The sequence below is a fragment of the Heterodontus francisci genome, chromosome 20 (genome assembly GCF_036365525.1).
Source record: "Heterodontus francisci isolate sHetFra1 chromosome 20, sHetFra1.hap1, whole genome shotgun sequence".
In the NCBI taxonomy this organism is placed as follows: domain Eukaryota; kingdom Metazoa; phylum Chordata; class Chondrichthyes; order Heterodontiformes; family Heterodontidae; genus Heterodontus; species Heterodontus francisci.
The window spans coordinates 14,157,385-14,176,873 of NC_090390.1; positions in this window are offsets into that span (position 1 = coordinate 14,157,385).

The window sequence follows — 19,489 nt, forward strand, 5'->3', positions numbered from 1 at the left end:
TAAAGGGAAGATGCAGAAGGTGCTGGAAGTGGGTGGGAGAGACTTTGTTCACAGGAGGAAGCTGGACTAATGAAGTAGCAGGTCAGAGAGAGAGCTCCCAGGTTCTCAAATGCAGTGCTGGAGGCCTTAATGCAGGAAATGGGAAGAAGGCAAGAGGTCATCTTTCTGGAAGGGCACCAGGAGGCCCTCCAGACAGACACTGTGAAGGCAATAGGAGCAGATAGCCACAGAGGTTAATGCCAGAAATCTGGCCCTGAGGACCTGGATGCAGTGCCAGAAAAAGTTCAATGACCTTACAGGAATGGTCACGGTCAGTGAATGCTTTTTCAAATGCCAGATATCCTACTAACTTCACCACCAACCTCATACACTGCTCAATGCACCATACCCTCATCATCACCCATAATCAATCTCTAGCAATCAGGACTCATGCCTAAACATTCAGATGCTCAGCTTCAGCCTTAGAATGAACAGATGAGGGACAGGCACGACCGAATGTCCTCACTCCAATGGAGGAGATGGGGCTCAGCATTATTGGCGTGGCCATCACTGAGGCCAATGCAAACAGCGTCATTGAAACCATCCAGGCTGACAGAATGTCCCTGTTTTATGCACCTTCTCAAATCCCACTTCACCCTCAGTCCACGATCTGGTGTGATGTATAAGCTGCAGATGGTGTGGCCATTGACCTCTTGCTTTCCCCCACCCTTCCTTCCCCCACCCCAACCCTCCCCCTGTTCATTTCTACTTTCAGATGTCCAGGAACTGCCACCTGGCCAGCCAGTGGTGCCTGAGGATGAAGACCAAGAGGAAAAGCACACCTCTGAGGAAGAAGCACTGTCACTTGATCTCACACTCGCAGCCATCAGCTCAGATACTAGCACTGCACATACCTTTAAAGGGGAGCTTAGAGGCATGAGTGGGCTGCAGCCAGGTCAGGGGGAAAGGATAGCACACGTGCCGGCTCCCTGGAGGGCAATCACGCAGATGGGTTCTGCTGAAGAGGATTCATATGAGGACTTTGGGGCGGTATACAGGAAAAGACTGATGGTCATACATACAGAAATGTTTGGTGCATTGGCAGGCCTGCTATGGAGCCTGCTTCACTCCTGCAAGGAGCATGGAGGAATCCGGCTCCAAATAGGCACATGGATTCACACAGAGCTTGGAGCCCATCCTTTCCAGCGTGGAAATGGTAATCAACTCCATGAGAATGCTTGTGGACCCGACCATGATGCAGCATCGATGTTCGATATCTCAGCTTCCATTGGAGCGCAGGCTGAAGCCACCCAGTGTTTGAGTGCTGCAGTAGATGACCAGACTGAGCTCATGAGATCTCTGCTTGTTGCCATGCAGGATCAGACTGCTGCCACCATGGCTGCAGATACCAATGCTCCAAGGGGTTTGCAGGGTGTCGCAGCAATCCTGCAATCTGTGCTCCAGCAGAATAATAGGATTGCTGAGGTGTCACCCCGGGGGAGTGGCAGTGGCTCTGTGGTGCACAAACCTGCTGTCCTCTCTCAGGATGACAGCATTCGTCCTCTCGCCCGTGTCACCCTCCCAGTGCCCTGACTGTTGTCTGTCAGCCAGCCAGCCCAGACTGCTGCCACCCATGCTAAGCTGGTGCAGACCAAAGCTGGGCACTCAAGGCCCAGAGCTGCTCGTGGTCATTCTCCAAAGTCATCTGCAGTCTCCCCCAGTAAAAGTCAGCAGCCTTCCACCAGCCATGCTGCAGCCACTGGGGTGGCACTGCATAGGAGCACTAGGACAGGCAAAGGTGCATGGAAGACAGGCACTGAGGGAAAGCACAAAGGTGAATAGTTGAGTATTGTATGTATTATTGGATGTGTTGTTTGGATAAACTTGATATAGATTGTCAGTTTATGGTTTTTTAATTTTTATTTTTTATTTCAGCATTGGGACCAAAAGATCACTGTGATGGTCCATAACAGATGGTAAAGTATGGAGCAATGGGGATCGGGGGATTTTTTTCAGGAGAACCGGAAGTTGATGAGATATTCACAGACAGCCCGTCTGGAGGATAATATCCTGGATGCCTCTTCTTCTTCCTTCTCTTTCTCTCTTCCTACTTCTCCTCCTCTTCCTCCCCCTCATCCTTTTGAGGTACTCACTGAAGCCCTGGTAGTAAGGTCTGTGCCCTGACAATTGCCACGTTGTGAAGGATGGAGTAGACCACCATGAATCCAGTGAGTATAGAGGGTCTCCCCCCGAGCAGTCCAGACAGCAAAACCATTTCTGATGGTCTGCTCTATTACATTCCCAGTTGCTGCATGGCTCTCAATGTCAGAGAGCTGCCCATATGTGGTCAGGTGGTGGAGGGGATTCTTGAGCCATGCTACAGAACAGCCACCATCTGGGTTGACGTGGTGCTCAAAGATGGCAGAAACAGTTGACTGGTGCAGGTTGAAAGCATCATAGCTGCTGCCAAGAGAGCGGGAATTCGCCAACTTGATGATCTGGGTGTGGCCACACAGCAACTGTGCATTAAAGGAGTGGAACCCTTTATGGGTCCAGTACATCTGCACATTAAGGTATGGTGCCCACAGAGCCATGTGTGTGCAGCCAATGGCTCCCTATACCATGAGAAAACCCATTACCTTGACAAAGCCACATTCCCATTCCTCCTGTTTCACCTTGCTTAGAGAGAAGAAAATGATGTCCCCTCTCCTTGGGTACAGGGCTTCGGTGACCTCCTGGATGCAGCAATGAATGACAAACAAGACAAGTTGGCAATGTCGCCAGCTCCTAGTCTGGAAAGATCTGCTGGTGTAGAAATTGAGGGCCGTGGTGAACGTGACTGCCAGTGGCAGCACCATACTTGACTTGCTCTGCAGCTGCAGATCTGGTTGGAGGAGATGGCACAGTTCTGTGACCACCTCCTTGGTGAAGACACCGCAGACATTCTCCTGGCTGAGGTGGAAGTAGAAAATGTGCTCTCTGAATACCCTAGTTGGGACAGGCCACTGTTGACAGCCCTCGAGATCCTCTTTCCTCTGGGAACAGCTTCCTCTCTCTGCTGCCTCGGCTCAATCTCCATGTCATGCTGCAGCCCAAGAGGAACTCCAACTGTCGTCCTCATAACTGACAGCAAGTTTATTGCTATGAGGCCTTTCAAAACCACACCACTCCTTCCAAAGGTTCAACACCACTCCCTCTGACTAAAAGAACTTCTGTCAACTCCTCCAACAAAGATAATACACAGTATTTCCACTAACTCTGCAGCAGCAAAAGAAAACCAAAAGCACCTCACCTAAAACTTGATTGGTGATGCTTTTAGTGTTTTGGAGGGGGAGGTTGGGCATGGGGGGTTCTCATGCAGCTGAAAGCATGTGCTTGGTTAAGAGAGTGTGTTAACAGGACCTGCAAAATGCTAAGTCGGGTGCCAAATCAGCGTTAGACGATGACCGATGTCACGATCTGCCCAGTCTGCAAGCTTCGAGCACACACACATGGCACCCACTCTAACACCCTTCGAAGCATCCCGATTGGTGCATGCCACACCAGAAGTCTTCGGGAGCGTACCTGCGCCATTTATTTCCATCTTCCAACTTCCGTAGCGCCAAAACCAGCGGCGCTATGGAGCCAAACTTTGAGGCCCTTACGTTGTAGAGAGGTGTCAGGTGGCAATGTCACTGACTACAGTTTACTTTGTCCCAGTTTATTGGTTATGATTCATTAGCTCGGAGTACAACATCACTAAAATAGGTTATCTGGTCATTATTGCAATGCTGTTTGTGGGAGTTTGCAGTGCGCAAATTGGCTGCCGTGTTTCCAACATTATAGTTGTGAATTTACTTCATTGGCTGTAAAGCACTGGGATATTCTGAGGTCATGAAAGGAGTGATATAAATGCAAATCTTTCCTTGTTTTAACAGAGGCATTAATCAGTTTATTTAATGCATACTATCGGCCTCAGTGCTCACAGCTAAGTCTTGCCCTTATTTGGGTACAGTACCATCCTGTCTTCCTAACAAAGTGTATCACTTCACATTTCTCTGCATTAAATTTTATCTGCCACTTTTCCACCCATTCCACCAGCCTGTCTATGTCCTCTTGAAGTTTATCACTATCCTCCTCACAGTTCGCAATACATCCAAGTTTTGTGTCATCTGCAAATTTTGAAATTGCACCCAGTACAACCAAGTCTAGGTAATTAATATATATGAAGAAAAGTAGTGGTTCTAATACTGACTCCTGGGGAACCCCACTATATACTGTCCTCCAGTCTGGAAAAACAATCATTCACCACTACTCTCTGTTTCCTGTCATTCAGCTAACTTTGTATCCATGCTGCCACTTTTCCTTTTATTCCATGGGCTTCAGCTTTGCTGGCAAGTCTATTATGCGGCACATGATCAAATGCCTTTTGGAAGTCCACGTACACCACATCAACTGCATTACCTTTATTAGTTTCATCAAAAAACTCAATCAAATTAATTAAACACAATTTTCCCCAAATTCAGGCTGGCTTTCCTTAATTAATTTACACGTGTCCAAGAGACCAGATGATGCTGGTGCCAGTTAGTGCCCATCAGACCAAACAGGAACCTTGTATCCTTCTGGTGAGATTGCTGGATTTCTTGAGCCCTATTTTGTAATCGTGCTTAAGCAGGTTTACTCAATCTACCACTTCCTGCCAAACTCTTCAGCTGATGAATTTGGAAACCCTAGGGCCACAGTTGGGTGGTAAGAACCTTCTTCCTGTGCATCACTTCCTCAAGTGAGATGCCAGCCTGTCAAAGAATGCTCTGTTTCTTCCCCCAGTGCTGCCAGCTTCAAATCGTGAAAACTTTCAGGCACCCAGATTAAGTTCAGTCAATTTCACCAAAACAGCTGATCAAGTGAACAGGGTGAATCCCAGTGGCAGCTCTCAGCACTTGACCTGGGATATGAGAAATTTGAATATTAATTTGAGCTTACAAAGAGTTAAAATTCTGTGTTACAAAGAGCAGGAAATATTTACAGATTGCACTCCTGATCGTAAATTTCAGGGGGAGGTGCCCTAGAGGGCCAGGACTGCATTCAAGCTTCCAAATAAATTACTTTTGTTGGGTTGTCACTTTAATTGACAGTCAGAAGGGCAGGTGCTGTCAGTGAAAATTTCCTGCCCACTGCAGATTATTGTTTTCATTACGATCCAAAAATGCAAGATCCAGGAGCTTAAGGGACAGCTATGTTTTTGGCTATTTCTTGGTGTCATATTTGACCCTGAGATGAGCTTCCGACCACATATCCTCTCCATCACTAAGACCGCCTATTTCCACCTCAGTAATATTGCCCGTCACTGCTCCGAGCTCTGCTCATCTGCTGCTGAAACATTCATTCATGCCTTTGTTACCTTAAGACCCACAGTCTACCCTCCGTAAACTTGAAGTTATCCAAAGCTCTACTGCCGATGTCCTTACTTGCAACAAGTCCCATTCAACTATCACCCCTGTGCTCACAGACCTACATTGGCTCCCGGTCCAGCAACACCTCAATTTTACCATTTTCATCCTTGGGCTGGATAAAAGACAGCAACCTGCACATGTGGCATTCACTCCGCGAAGCCGCCACGATTTTAAACGGGGTGGCTCATTAACATGCCCGGGGCGGACCGCCCCACCGATGATGTGGAGTGGGCGGGCGTGCTGTCCCAGGCAATGGCGTCTGCCATCACTGCGCAGGCACCAGTACCATTTTTAAAGGGCTTGGAGCCCTAAATGACCTTAAAGGTTTGAAACCTTAAAGGCAAATTGCATTTAAAAGTATTAAAAACAATTTTAAAAATCTTTCCATCCCCTCTCCCCCCCCCCCCAATAGCCTTACATTTAATTCCTAGCCCACTCACCCCCCAAAATACTTAAATAAAAGCAAAATACTGCGGATGCTGGAAATCTGAAACAAAAACAAGAAATGCTGGATTCACTCAGCAGGTCTGGCAGCATCTGTGGAAAGAGAAGCAGAGTTAACGTTTCGGGTCAGTGACCCTTCTTCGGAACTGACAAATATTAGAAAAGTCACAGATTATAAACAAGTGAGGTGGGGGTTGGGCAAGAGATAACAAAGGAGAAGGTGCAGATTGGACCAGGCCACATAGCTGACCAAAAGGTCACGGAGCAAAGGCAAACAATATGTTAATGGTGTTTTGAAAGACAAAGCATTAGTACAGATTAGGTGTGAATATACTGAATATAGAACATCAGCAAGTGCAAACCTGAAGAAAAACAACCTGAAAAAAACAGTGGGTAAGCAAACTGAACAAACTAAGATGAAATGAAATAAATGCAAAAAATGTAAAAAGGAATGCAAAAAAAAGGAAGAAAAAATAACTAAAAATGACTAAAAATGAAAGTAAAGTGGGGGGCTGTCATGCTCTGAAATTATTGAACTCAATGTTCAGTCCGGCAGGCTGTAGTGTGCCTAATCGGTAGATGAGATGCTGTTCCTCGAGCTTGCGTTGATGTTCACTGGAACACTGCAGCAATCCCAGGACAGAGATGTGAGCATGAGAGCAGGGGGGAGTGTTGAAATGACAAGCAACCGGAAGCTCAGGGTCCTGCTTGCGGACTGAGCGGAGATGTTCCGCAAAGCGGTCACCCAGTCTGCGCTTGGTCTCCCCAATGTAGAGGAGACCACACTGTGAGCAGCGAATACAGTATACTACATTGAAAGAAGTACAAGTAAATCGCTGCTTCACCTGAAAGGAGTGTTTGGGGCCTGGGATACTGAGGAGAGAGGAGGTAAATGGGCAGGTATTACACCTCCTGCGATTGCAAGGGAAGGTGCCCTGGGACGGGGACGAGGTGGTGGGGGTAATGGAGGAGTGGACCAGGGTGTCGCGGAGGGAACGATCCCTTCGGAATGCTGACAGGGGAAGGGAGGGGAAGATGCGACTGGTAGTGGCATCACGCTGGAGGTGGCGAAAATGGCGGAGGATGATTCTTTGGATATGGAGGCTGGTGGGATGAAAAGTGAGGACAAGGGGAACCCTGTCACGGTTCTGGGAGGGAGGGGAAGGGGTGAGGGTAGAGGTGCGGGGAATGGGTCGGACACGGTTGAGGGCCCTGTCAACCACAGTGGGGGGAAATCCTCGGTTGAGGAAAAAGGAGGTCATATCAGAAGCACCGTCATGGAAGGTGTGGTCTCCTCTACATTGGGGAGACCAAGCGCAGACTGGGTGACCGCTTTGCGGAACATCTCCGCTCAGTCCGCAAGCAGGACCCTGAGCTTCCGGTTGCTTGTCATTTCAACACTCCCCCCTGCTCTCATGCTCACATCTCTGTCCTGGGATTGCTGCAGTGTTCCAGTGAACATCAACGCAAGCTCGAGGAACAGCATCTCATCTACCGATTAGGCACACTACAGCCTGCCGGACTGAACATTGAGTTCAATAATTTCAGAGCATGACAGCCCCCCACTTTACTTTCATTTTTAGTCATTTTTAGTTATTTTTTCTTCCTTTTTTTTGCATTCCTTTTTACATTTTTTGCATTTATTTCATTTCATCTTAGTTTGTTCAGTTTGCTTACCCACTGTTTTTTTCAGGTTGTTTTTCTTCAGGTTTGCACTTGCTGATGTTCTATATTCAGTATATTCACACCTAATCTGTACTAATGCTTTGTCTTTCAAAACACCATTAACATATTGTTTGCCTTTGCTCCGTGACCTTTTGGTCAGCTATGTGGCCTGGTCCAATCTGCACCTTCTCCTTTGTTATCTCTTGCCCAACCCCCACCTCACTTGTTTATAATCTGTGACTTTTCTAATATTTGTCAGTTCCGAAGAAGGGTCACTGACCCGAAACGTTAACTCTGCTTCTCTTTCCACAGATGCTGCCAGACCTGCTGAGTGAATCCAGCATTTCTTGTTTTTGCCCCAAAATACTTACCTTGACTCCGTGACCTTCACCCCCCCGAAAGCTCAAAAACTCTAACCCTTAACCCCTTCCCACCATCCCCTGAACCAATCCAAAGATTTTGACTCTGCTCCCCCCCTCCGGCACTGAAAAAAATACCTCCCCACCCCTCCCCACAGGAGTCGTGCTTCATTTCCCCGGATGGGGATCTGAGGGATTTTCGATGCCTGCTGCCAGGATGAAGATCTCAACCTGCTGTCTGAATCGCTGCTTATTATTTGATGTTAATTTATATTATTTATATAACCTAACCCGGTAAGGGTTTTATTATATTATATTAATGAATGGTAAGTGCCCATTTATATATTGTAATCTGGGTCCCATCGCCAAGCGGTGGTGGGGGGGGGCAGGGTGGGGGAGGGGTGGTGCTGCTGACACGAGGCCTCGCCGCCATCGCCAATATGGGGATGGGCCATCCCGTTGTTGAGGTCGGGGGCAAGCCTCATCCTGAGCAATCTTCATGCCCGCCCACCATCTTTCCCGATGTCGAGGGCTCTATGAAATTAAGCCCCTTGATTTCAAATCTCTCCATAGCTTCTCCCCTCCCTATCTCTGTAATCTCCTCCAGTCACACAATCTTCCAAGATATCTGCACTCCTCTAATCCTGGTCTCTTGTGCATCCCCATTTCAATTGCTCCACCATTGGTGGCCGTGCTTTCACTTGCCTAGGCCCTAAGCTCTGGAATTTCCTCCCTACACCTCTCTGCTTCTCCACCTCACTTTCCTCCTTTAAGACACTCTTTAAAACCTACTTCTTTGACCAAGATTTTGGTCACATACCCTTATATCGCCTTATGATATTTGGTGTCAAATTTTTATTTTAATTCATTCATGGGATGTGGGCGAAGCTGGTCAGGCCAGCATTTATTGCCCATCCCTAATTGCCCTTGAGAAGGTGGTGGCGAGCTGCCTTCTTGAACCACTGCAGTCCATGTGGGGTAGGTAGACCCACAGTGCTGTTAGGAAGGGAGTTCCAGAATTTTGACCCAGAGACAGTGAAGGAACGGCGATATAGTTCCAAGTCAGGATGGTGTGTGACTTGGAGGGGAACCTGCAGGTGGTGGTGTTCCCATGTATTTGCTGCCCTTGTCCTTCTAGCTGGTAGAGGTCGCGGGTTTGGAAGGTGCTGTCTAAGGAGCCTTGGTGCATTGCTGCAGTGCATCTTGCAGATGGTACACACTGCTGCCACTGTGCGTCGGTGGTGGAAGGAGTGAATGTTTGTCGATGGGGTGCCAATCAAGTGGGCTGCTTTGTCCTTGATGGTGTCGAGCTTCTTGAGTGTTGTTGGAGCTGTACCCATCCAGGCAAGTGGAGAGTATTCCATCACACTCCTGACTTGTGCCTTGTAGATGGTGGACAGGCTTTGGGGAGTCAGGAGGTGAGTTACTCGCCACAGGATTCCGAGCCTCTGAGCTGCTCTTGTAGCCACGGTATTTATATGGCTACTCCAGTTCAGTTTCTGGTCAATGGTAGCCCCTAGGATGTTGATAATGGGGGATTCAGTGATGGTAATGCTGTTGAATATCAAGGGGAGATGGTTAGATTCTCTCTTGTTGGAGATGGTCATTGCCTGGCACTTGTGTGGCACGAATGTTCCTTGCCACTTATCAGCCCAAGCCTGGAGATTGTCCAGGTCTTGCTGCATTTCTACACGGACTGCTTCAGTATTCGAGGAGTCACGAATGGTGCTGAACATTGTGCAATCATCAGCGAACATCCCAACTTCTGAGCTGATGATTGAAGGAAGGTCATTGATGAAGCAGCTGAAGATGGTTGGGCCTGGGACACTACCCTGAGGAACTCCTGCAGTGATGTCCTGGAGCTCAGATGATTGACCTCCAACAACCACAACCATCTTCCTTTGCGCTAGGTATGACTCCAGCCAGCGGAGGGTTTTACCCCTGATTCCCATTGACCTCAGTTTTGCCAGGGCTCCTTGATGCCATACCCGGTCAAATGCTGCCTTGATGTCAAGGGCAGTCACTCTCACCTCACCTCCTGAGTTCAGCTCTTTTGTCCATGTTTGAACCAAGGCTGTAATCAGGTCAGGTGCTGAGTGGCCCTGGTGGAACCCAAACTGAGCATCACCTGAGCAGGTTATTGCTAAGCAAGTGCCATTTGATGGCACTGTTGATGACACCTTCCATCACTTTACTGATGATTGAGAGTAGGCTGATGGGGCGGTAATTGGCCGGGTTGGACTTGTCCTGCTTTTTGCCCAGGACATACCTGGGCAATTTTCCACATTGCAGGGTAGATGCCAGTGTTGTGGCTGCACTGGAACAGCTTGGCTAGGGGCGCGGCAAGTTCTGGAGCACAGGTCTTCAGTACTATTGCCAGAATATCATCAGGGCCAATAGCCTTTGCAGTATCCAGTGCCTTCAGTCGTTTCTTGATATCACGCAGAGTGAATCGAATTGGCTGAAGTCTGGCATCTGTGATGCTGGGGACTTCAGGAGGAGGCCGAGATGGATCATCAACTCGGCACTTCTGGCTGAAGATTATTGCAAATGCTTCAGCCTTATCTTTCGCACTGATGTGCTGGGCTCCCCCAGTATTGAGGATGGGGATATTTGTGGAGCCACCTCCTCCAGTTATTTGTTTAATTGTCCACCACCATTCATGGCTGGATGTGGCAGGACTGCAGAGCTTGGATCTGATTCGTTGGTTATGGGATCGCTTAGCTCTGTCTATCGTATGCTGCTTATGCAGGTTGGCACGCGGATAGTCCTGTGTTGCAGCTTCACCAGGTTGACACCTCATTTTGAGGTATGCCTGGTGCTGCTCCTGGCATGCCCTCCTGCACTCTTCATTGAAGCAGGGTTGGTCTCCTGGCTTGATGGTAATGGTAGAGTGGGGGATATGCCAGGCCATGAGGTTACAGACTGTGGTTGAGTACGATTCTTCTGCTGCTGATGGCCCACAGCGCCTCATGGATGCCCAGTTTTGCATTGCTAGATCTGTTCGAAATCTATCCCATTTAGCACGGTGATAGTGCCACACAACACGATGGACGGTATCCTCAATGTGAAGGCGGGACTTCATCTCCACAAGGACTGTGCGGTGGTCACTCCTACCAATACTGTCATGGACAGAAGCATCTGCGGCAGGCAGATTGGTGAGGACGAGGTCAAGTATGTTTTTCCCTTGTGTTAGTTCCCTCACCACTTGCCGCAGACCCAGTCTAGCAGCTATGTCCTTTAGGACTCGGCCAGCTCGGTCATTAGTGGTGCTACTGAGCCACTCTTGGTAATGGGCATTGAAGTCCCCCACCCAGAGTACATTTTGTGCCCTTGCCACCCTCAGTGCTTCCTCCAAGTGGTGTTCAACATGGTGGAATACTGAGTCATCAGCTGAGGGAGGGTGGTAGGTGGTAATCAGTAGGAGGTTACCTTGCCCATGTTTGACCTGATGCCATGAGACTTCATGGGGTCCGGAATCGATGTTGAGGACTCCCAGAGCAACTCCCTCCCTACTGTAGACCACTGTCCCGCCACCTCTGGTGGGTCTGTCCTGCTGGTGGGACAGGACATACCCGGGGATGGTGATGGCAGTGTCTAGGACATTATCTGTAAGGTATGATTCCGTGAGTATGACTATTGTATGGCTGTTGTTTGACTAGTCTGTGGGACAGCTCTCCCAACTTTGGCACAAGCCCCCAGATGTTAGTAAGGAACACTTTGCAGGGTCGACAGGGCTGGGTTTGCCGTTGTCGTTTCCGGTGCCTAGGTCGATGCCAGGTGGTCCGTCCGTTTTCATTCCTTTTTATTGTGTTTGATAATGCTCCTATGAAGTGCCTTGGGGCATTTTACTATGTTTCAGTAACCAATATATATTTGTATGGCTGGGGAAGCAGTTATCGTTCAATGTTGAGGTTAACAATCCATTCAGCGACTTCAGCTGATGCAGCATGAATGGTTGTGATGCTACCAAGAATGGATCTCTTTGGGTAAGTGTTCAATATGTGGATGATGGTCACAGTCACAATTTGAGCTGGTCCTCATGTTCCACTTGTGGAGTAAGTGGCCACATCTTCCCTGGCCTGTCCTCAAGCGATTGAGAGTTGTCCAGATTTTCTGTGGGAGGTTAAAACCTGGGACTCCACCGCTCGGGTCAGTTACCAGGTTGCAGTTGGTAATGTTATCAGTCAACCAGGAGGTGCAGCATCGAGAGGTGGGGCTGTCATCAGTTTGTAGGGTGTGGAGTTTGTTCCAGTAGAGGCTACGGGTTTTTTTGAGATCCTGTATCAATGGGAGTACTTCATTAGCTGTCAGCAGATGGTGTTTTTTGAGGAGAATGTTTTCCCTGAGGACATCAGGAGGTTCAATGTGTGCTAGCACAGGAAGCTACTCCAGCTGTGTTGGTCTCAACGTTCCAGAAATAATCCTCCTTATTTCTCAATGGTGGATATCTAGCATGCTTGTGTGGCAGCTCCTGAGCCAGGTTGAGCAGCAGTACCCTGCTGTTGGGTAGACCAGGGCGAGTGAAGCAGTGTGTAGAGTGTTTGCCCTGCTGCCCCAGGTGGTACCCTCCAGTTTCCTTATGAGATTCACTCTCATCTTCCCTGAAGACAGGAAGTGCCTTTGTTGACTATCCTGTGTCTATGACACAGTGTGGCAGACAGGCATGCTGCTGAAACTCCCCAAAATTATCTGCTGTGTGAAAACCCCACAACTAATCAACTGCATGATCAGCAACTGACAGTTCCGTGTGCACCTAGCGGATCATATCAGTTGCCCATGCATAACCAACAACAGGCTCCCACAAGGATCACTTCTCACACCAGCCTTCTTCAATATATATATAGCAGCGACCTCCCCCCCGCTCCCCCCACATAGTCACAGCTCTTTATATTTGCTGACGACTTGGCCCTGGTCCTCCAGGTTAAAGAACTTCAGGACATTGAGAAAACACTCACTGACTATCTATGTTCTACTTCAGAAAATGGAGACTTCGACCAACTGCCACCAAGACTGTCGTTTCAGCCTTCCACCTGAGCAACTCGAAGGCCAGGGATGAACTTCACGTCCAGTTCTGCAGCTGACCACTCACCCGCAACCCAACACCAAATTGCCTTGGCATCACTCTTGACTGTACATCGACCTACAGAACACCTCCAGAACACTGGAGCCAAGGGCAAGACAAGAGTAACTAATCAATTCCTGATGGTGTCTTTAAATGCTAAGATTAAAAGCAAAGTGTGCACTTTGCAATCAGAATGTGAGGTATAGTACATTCCTTTCAATTGTTTTGAAATTTCAAATTTGTTATCTGGTTTGTTTTCTTTCTCCTATACCCAAGGTTGGCCCTGTCCTCATCTCAGAACTTGCTCATTTCTCCTATTTCCTGGGGGCAGCTTTTTGACATGTTCGGCCTGAGTTATTGTCATCCAATCCTCTGCTGCAATTATTTCCAGCTGGTGTGCTGTAGTGTAGTGGGGATGTTACACAATTGTACTGGACAACAAAGAACAAAGAACAGTACAGCACAGGAACAGGCCATTCGGTCCTCCAAGCTGATCTTGATGCCTGTCTAAACTAAAACCTTCTGCACTTCTGGTGATTGTATCCCTCTATTCCCATCCTATTCATGTATTTGTCAAGATGCCTCTTAAACGTCTCTATGGTACCTGCTTCCACCACCTCCCCCGGCAGCAGGTTCCAGGTACTCACCACCCTCTGTGGAAAGAACTTGCCTCGCACATCCCCTCTAAACTTTGCCCCTCTCACCTTAAACCTATGTCCCCTAGTAACTGACTCTTCCACCCTGGGAAAAAGTTTCTGACGATCTATGCCACTCATAACTTTGTAAACCTCTATCATGTCGCCCCCTCCACCTCCGTCGTTCCAGTGAAAACAATCCGAGTTTTTCCAACCTCTCCTCATAGCTAATGTCCTCCAGACCAGGCAACATCCTGGGAAACCTCTTCTGTACTCTCTCCAAAGCCTCCACGTCCTTCTGGTAGTGTGGCGACCAGAATTGCACGCAATATTCTAAGTGTGGCCTAACTAAGGTTCTGTACAGCTGCAGCATGACTTGCCAATTTTTATACTCTATGCCCCGACCGATGAAGGCAAGCATGCCGTATGCCATCTTGACTACCTTATCCACCTGCGTTCCCACTTTCAGTGACCTGTGGACCTGTACACCCAGATCTCTCTGCCTGTCAATACTCCTAAGGGTTCGGCCGTTTACTATATACTTCCCACCTGTATTAGATCTTCCAAAAAGCAAACTCCATCTTCCATTTCTCTGCCCAAGTCTCCAACCGATCGATATCCTGCTGTATCCTCTGACAATCCTCATCACTATCCGCAACTCCACCAACCTTTGTGTCGTCCGCAAACTTACTAATCAGACCAGCTACATTTTCCTCCAAATCATTTATATATACTGCAAACAGCAAAGGAACCAGCACTGATCCCTGCGGAACACCACTAGTCACAGCCCTCCATTCAAACTCATATCTCCATACTCTGTTTACAATCTGCACTCTGTTTGCAGACTGCACCCAGACCTCTGTTTTTATATTTTTTGAAGCCGAAACTGCAGCAACCAGATAGGTAGGCCTGACATTGGCCTCAGGCCAATTCAAAACTAGGCCTTAAGCCTCATCTGAATAATTAGGGCAAGTTGTTGGTGCTTTGTGCTGCCTTCAGTGACTCCAGAGTTTGGGCTGCTTGCATCACCAACAATGGTGCTCAGGTAAGTGCCGAGGAGCTGGGAGCATCAGTTCTGGTCCTCTCGGAGTGATGAGAAAGGTTTTATTAAAAAACACACCTGTTGGTGTTGCCTCAGACTTAGGGCCACATCACTCCAAGGGACAGAAACACAGACATAAGGGCTGCAGGGCTTCCACTAGGGAAACCAGTTCAACACCCTCCCCACAAAACGAACTTAGGACTTCATAATCCCATTTCCTATCGGGTGGATAGGGTGTAAATATATAGGAATATAGAAACATAGGATCAGGTGGAGGTCAATTGTCCCCTCAAACCTGTTCCACCATTCAAATCCTCTCCAGCCACAGGAGAGGTACCAGAGGATTGGAGGACAGCGAATGTGGCATCATTATTCAAGAAGGGTAGCAGGGATAAGCCAGGTAATTACAGGCCGGTGTGTCTAACATCAATGGTAGGGAAAATATTGGAAAAAATTCTGAGGCACAGGGGAGACTTGGAGAGGCAGGGATTAATCAGGGATCGTCAGCATGGCTTTGTCAGGGGGAGATCATGTCCAACTAACCTGATTGAATTTTTCGAGGCGGTGACTAGATGTGTAGATGAGGGTAAAGCAGTTGATGTAGTCTACATGGACTTCAGTAAGGCTTTTGATAAGGTCCCGCATGGGAGATTGGTTAAGAAGTTAAGAGCCCATGGGATCTAAGGCAATTTGGCAAATTGGATCCAAAATTGGTGTAGTGGCAGGAGGCAGAGGGTGATGGTCGAGGATTGTTTTTGCGAGTGGAAACCTGTGACCAGTGGTGTACCACAGGGATCGGTGCTGGGGCCCTTGCTGTTTGTAGTGTACATTAATGATTTAGACATGAATATAGGAGGTATGATAAGTAAGTTTGCAGATGACACAAAAATTGGTGGTGTCGTAAATAGTGAGGAGGAAAGCCTTAGATTTCAAGACGATATAGATGGGCTGGTAAGATGGGCAAAGCAGTGACAAATGGAATTTAATCCTGAGAAGTGTGAGGTGATGCATTTTGGGAGGACTAACAAGGCAAGGGAATATACAATGGATGGTAGGACCCTAGGAAGTACAGAGGGTCAGAGGGATCCTGATGTACTTGTCCATAGATCACTGAAGGCAGCAGCACAGGTAGATAAGGTGGTTCGGAAGGCATATGGGATACTTGCATTTATCAGCAGAGGCATAGAATATAAGAGCAGGGGGGTTATGATGGAGCTGTATAAAATGCTAGTTAGGCCACAGCTGGAGTACTGTGTACAGTTCTGGGCACCACACTATAGGAAGGATGTGATTGCACTGGAGCGGGCGCAGAGGAGATTCACCAGGATGTTGCCTGGGCTGGAGCATTTCAGCTATGAAGAGAGACTGAAAAGGCTCGGGTTGTTTTCCTTAGAGCAGAGAAGGCTGAGGGGGGGGGGTCATGACTGTGGTATACAAAATTATGAGGGGATTTGAGGGAAAAAAAATTTCACCCAAAGGGTGGTTGGAATCTGGAACACACTGCCTGAAGAGGTGGTAGAGGCAGGAACACTCACAACATTTAAGAAGTATTTGGATGAGCACTTGAAACGCCATAGAATACAACGCTTCAGGCCAAGTGCTGGAAAATGGGATTAGAATAGTTAGGTGCTTGATGGCTGGCACGGACACGATGGGCCGATGGGCCGAAGGGCCTGTTTCTGCGCTGTATAACTCTATGACTCTATGGCTGATCTGCGACCTAACTCTATATACCTGCCTTTTCCCCATATCCCTTAATACCTTTGGATAACAAAAATCTATCAATCTCAGATTTAAAATTTACAATTGCTCTAGCATCAGTTGTCATTTATGGAAAAGCATTCCAAATTTCGACCACCCTTTGTTTGTAGAAGTGTTTCCTAATTTCAGTCCTAAAAGGTCTGGCTCTAATGTTTAGTCTATGCCCCCTAGTGGTAGACTCCCCAAGCAGCAGAAAAAGTTTCTCCTCCTGTGCCCCACCTGTTCCCACTAATATTTTTGAACCTACAGTCAAATCACCCCGAACCTTCTAAATTCCAGGGAAGATAACCCTAGTCTGTGTAATCTCTCCTTGTAATTTAACCCTTGGAGTCCGGGTATCATTCTGATAAATCTACACTGCATTCTCTCCAAGCCAATATCTCTTTGCTAAGGTGTGGTGCCCAGAACTGCTCACAGTACTCCAGGTGCGGTTTAACCAGGGCTTTGTATTACTCTGGCATAAATTCAACCCCCTTGTATTCTAGTTCTCTCGATATAAAGGCCAGATTATTTTTTGTACCTGTTCATGAAACTTCAATGATCTATGAACATAGATCCCCAAGTCTCTGGACCTCCACTGTTTCCAGCCTTTCACAATTCAGAAAATATTCTGTTCTCTCCTTTTTAGATCCAAAGTGGATGCTCTCACATTTGCACTCATTGAAATCAATTTGCCACAGATTTGTCCATTCACTTAATCTATCAACATCTCTTTGTAATTTTACACTTGTATCTACACTGCTTACAATGCTGCCTATCATTGTGGCATTGGCAAACTTGAATACGTGGCTTTCTATCCCATCATCTAAACCGCTAATAAATAGTGAACAGTTGAAGCCCCAACACAGATCCTTGTGGGACACCACAAGTCACATCCTGCCGACCATTGTACGTGATTATTATCACTATTCTGTGTCTTCTCCCACTCAGCCAATTTCCTAACCAGGTCAATAATTTGCCTTCAGTTGCATCAGCTTCAACTTTAGTTAACAGTCTGTTATGAGGGACTTTGTCAAATGTCTTCTGGAAGCCTATAAAAAGAACATCCATAGACATTCACCTGTCCAATACTTCAGTCACCTCTTCAAAAAGCTCAATTCAGTTCATCATGCATGACCTACACTTCACAAATCCAACCTGGCTCTCTTGGTTTAATTGAAAATTTTAAAGGTGTTCCGTCACTCTATCCTTCTTTAGAGTCTCTAGTAATTTCCTGCCAACAGATGTTAGTCTGGCCAGTTTATCATTTTCTTGGTTCCCTCCCTCACTTCCCACAAGCCATTCCAACTAACCTCTCACCCAAGTGTAATTAACCTCTCGTCACATATGTCAGAGTAACTAACCTCTCTTATCCCCAGTGTAACTAAAATTTCTCACCCCAGTGTAACGAACCTGTCACAACCCAATGTAACTAACTTCTCAAAGCCCAGTGTAACTAACCTCCCAAACTGTGTAACTAAAGCTCTCTCAGCCCAGTATAACTAACCTCTCACAGGTCACTGTGATCAGAAGGATGAATGTTGCCTGTTGTTCCCTCTCCCCAGTCCTAATGCAATCCTTTTCACTAAAGCTTTCACTGGAACCCTGCCTGACATCTGCCAACTGTTTATCAAGTAGGGATAAAACCTGACAAAGTCTCCTGTCTGAAATGAAATGCTGGAAATGCTCAGCAGGTCTGCCAGCACCTGTGGAGTGAGAAACAGAGTTAACATTTCAGGTCTGTATCTCAGCATTTCATTTCACTTGTCCAGCAAACACAGAATTTTGCATTTGTAAAAGTCTGGTGGTGCCTTCTGACACTGGGATAGTAAGACAAGAACAAACAGAGCTGTGTCTGTGGTGGAGGAGGAGTGAGATTTGGCAGGAGAAATAACAAGACCATACAGATGATGGGTAGCGAAATTAGAAGCTGATGGAAACACACAGTCTATCAGGCAGCATCTGTGGGGAGAGGAAGGTGGGTCAGAGCCATTGTTTTAACATTTGTTATATTCTTCCTATACCAACGTCACAGAATTATTGTGGAAATATTTGGTTAACTGGATCAACTCTTCACATGATCAAAATGCACAGGACACTGAAACACTGACAACTGGCAATAATTTCTTTAACATGTCCATTTAGTTTCCACATCACAAATGTACAAATAATCATAATTCAAACGCTGAAAACTTGACATACAGAAAAAAAAATTATAAGCTTTGAAAACGAGAGATTGCTACAAAACGGTACAAAGAGGATTTCACAATGTGCAGGTTAGCCTTCAAACTGGAGGTTTATTTCAATAGAATTGGTATAAGTGCATTCAGAATACTTCATATAGTTGCCAATAATTTGTACATTCCCAACATTTCATACAATTATAGTTTGGAATCGTGTGATTTTGGGTGACTGGAGATGTTATTATAATTTGTATTTTAGAATAGTCCAGATCAAAAACTGTTTTGGCAATTTTCCTCGCTCCTCATTATTGTGTCCAAATAAATTCACCTGCCAAACTGGTGAGAAATGAGGCAGCATTCCCAATCTCCTTCATATTGCCTGGGATCTAATTTCATTCATCATTTCCTTGTTTGTCATTTATTTGTGTCTATGGCTTCTTGAAGGGAATGGGGCCACGGAAATAGGTGACATCGGCCGAATCATCTCCTGATACCTCAGGACTTCCCATTCCAGATATACGATCATCTTCATAATCTGCAAGCTCTAGTGGGTACACACCCTCATCCGTACCCAGATCCTCATCCGGAGGCAGAAGCGGGATCTCGGCTCCTCTAGCCGATTTCTTCGACCTGAAAGATAACTTCAGATGTCACTGTCTCCCCTCAATAATACCAAACTCCAGAAACTGAGCTTGCAGAAACAATGATAGGGCCATGCAGGGTAAAGATAGTGAGAGGTCAACTTTTCAAGTGTGGGCATTGCTGTTGTTTGAGATGATTGTAAAATAGTGTAACAAGAGAATTTAGAGACAGGCAGAGGAGTCACAAGACATGACCACCTCGAATTACTGTGATAACACTTATATGGAATGTTGTGGGTTAAATATGTGAGTGGAACAAATCCCTCATGTTTTTCTGATTGGTTCAGCCAATCGAAAAAAACTG